The following is a 2,847-nucleotide window of genomic DNA, read 5'->3' as shown; positions in this document are numbered from 1 at the left end:
TGCCGTTAGAAACGAAAATTAGGGTAATGCTAGGAAGACAAAAAATACAGCAAGAACTTGTCTTATTTAGCATTCATTAATTGTCTCAACAATTAATAAATGCTAAATAAGACAAGTTATGGCTGTTTTTGGTTAATTTTCTTTGGTTACCAAATATTTCCGATTATATATAATCTTTATACAGATTGATAAAGAATATATGCACACATGAATAATTATAGATTTTTTTACTTAAATAAATGAAACAAAAACCAATTTTACTTAATTTCTCTAAAACAAATTTTTAAACTTGTTTTCTCTTTTTTTAATATTATGTAAATTGTCTTAGAGTGATAAGGGTTATAAAATATATTAAAATGACACCCTAGGACGATTTATACATGTATTGCTTAAGAGGATTAAGTGTAAATCATCACAGGACTGGCAGAGTTACATTTACACGTAAATCGTCCTTCCCTGCCACGATTCACGTGAAGTTGGGCTACAGCATAAAGGCCTGCCATGATTCACGTTCAAAAGCATAACATGGGTAGCTTGGTACGATTTATGGTCTTTTTGAAGACTCTCAAAACCCAGAGACGATTAATGCTTGAAGATTTACCCTAAGGTGGCTGTCGCGAGTTATTGCTTCAATCTTCCCTCAACACACAATGGCGAGTTACGTTGGGGTGGGAGGAGAGCCACTATATTCGGCTAGATTTGGGAGAGAAGGGTTGGGAGGAAGATAGCCCACACTGGTGGAAGAGGTGGCAGTAAGCGGAGGGTTCGGAGGTTCACTGGCGACAGTGCGGCGGTGGCGGGGCCAGATCCACCATTGTCCAGCGTAGTGAGGCACAAAGCGGTGAGTTGTGCGGCGGAGTGGGAAGAATCCGTCTTGCGAGAAGGATGGCGGCCAACCACGGAGATATGTACCGCCTTAACGGTATTGCACATGTTGTCGGATTTATCGACGAAGAGGTTAGTCATCAGAATGTAAATTTAGTTGAGTTAGTTGATGTCATGACTATTTTGACTACACTGATATATTGATGAATATTAGTTTGAATATGCATGTTAGAACATTTTTTAATAAGGATTTTGTGGGTTTTACTGTTAGTGATTTCGTAGGTTCTTAGTTGGGTTAAACGATGTTAGAGTTTGAATTTTTTAATGAGGCATGGATAAAGTGGTCGATAATTTTATGGTTGTGATGTTAGCGCGGTGATAAATTTTTTCTTGTGCTGCTAAAAATGTGAACTTTTGCTGAATAGGATAACTTAGCCTTTTTAGTTTCAAAAGCTTGTTGGATAAACCTTTTATACTTAGTAATTCTTTTTTTGTATAATCACCCGTTAACTTGTTTTTTAATATTTATTTTTCATCAGTCAACTCGATGTATTAGGAGCGTTCATAGGCAACAGAAGATAATAATGCATGATCGTATACAACTATACTTAGATCGTGCTAATTTACTGCATGTTGCGAGGTTGAATGATTATTGGTTCAAGCTTGATGAGCCGCTGATCAGTGCATTCATGGAGCAATGGCGTCCTGAGACGCATATATTCCATATGCCGTTCGGAGAGTGCACGATAACACTACAAGATGTGGCATATCAGTTTGACCTCCCTATTGACGGACATGCAGTGAGCGGGTGTCTCAATGACTTCGAGCACTTGATGGAGGGAGGGAAGCCTGTCTGGGTGTGGTTTGGAGAGCTATTCGGCGAACTTCCACCAGAGCTATTCTTCATCAAGGTCCAGAGTGGAAAAGTGTCGAGGGTACTGCTGTGTTTGACTGCTTGCATGGGTTTGTGCTCCCCCGGCACGTGTGGTTTCTTCCTCGCCATCGCTTTCATCACCAATGATTGGTGGCTCCAAACCCGACCCATCATCGCTTATAGCCTCCGCAAATAGATCTCTCTCTCTTATCTCCATGAATGCTGGTGCACCATCTACTACAGGTGCTGCTCCCATTGCAACTGCGAGCTGTCCGAAGCTATGCCTATCACCCAAGTCATTTGCCGGAATGGGCAAATCAAGTGCAAATGATGGGGATGAAACAAAGGGAGTCACCGGTTGTCCAGCTGGAATGGCGGTGGAACTCCCTTCTATGACGCTAGTTGGCGGATTCAGAGTGGATCGACCAAAGCTACCTTCTCCATCTACCATTCTGGCAAACAACTTCATAGTGCCCAAGTCGAAAAATCTTGCTTGATATTGGAATATAACTCGCATGTCGTCATCGCCCAGCATCTCGTACCTTTCAAACTTAACATAACCTTGCCTCAGTGATATAAGAATACGAAAAAATAATTGCTCCACACGTTTTTTGCCACACTTTCCTGCCTTCTGTAATATACTACTATATAATTCTATCAAAGTCGTTGACGGATTTACAAACACACCTATCTACTTTTTACTAAAGCGTTACAATCGTTTATTTATAGAGTTTTTATCATCATAAATCGTTCTAGGCTCATTAAGGTTACCATGTTGGATGTGAATCGTGGCTGGCCTATTAGGTTTAGCAAATATAACGTAAATCGCGCCAGAGTTGTTAGGGTTCTAGATGCACATTAATCGTGACAGGTCTTTGTGCTTTAATCCAAAATCACGTAAATCCTAATAGAGTGGCACGATTTATAGTCAACTTGCAACCACATGAGCACCCTGACATGATTTATGGAGGTTTCGAATGTGACAATACATGCATAAATCGTCCTAAGATGCCATGTTTAATATATTTTATAATCCTTATCATCCTAGGACGATTTACATCGTATTAGAAAAAAAAAAAACACGTTTAAAAATTTGTTTTAAGAAATCAAGTAAAATTAATTTTTATTTCATTTATTTAAGTAAAAAA

Source organism: Arachis ipaensis, chromosome B04 (genome assembly GCF_000816755.2).
Source record: "Arachis ipaensis cultivar K30076 chromosome B04, Araip1.1, whole genome shotgun sequence".
Lineage (NCBI taxonomy): Eukaryota > Viridiplantae > Streptophyta > Magnoliopsida > Fabales > Fabaceae > Arachis > Arachis ipaensis.
This window is presented reverse-complemented; position numbering follows the sequence as displayed.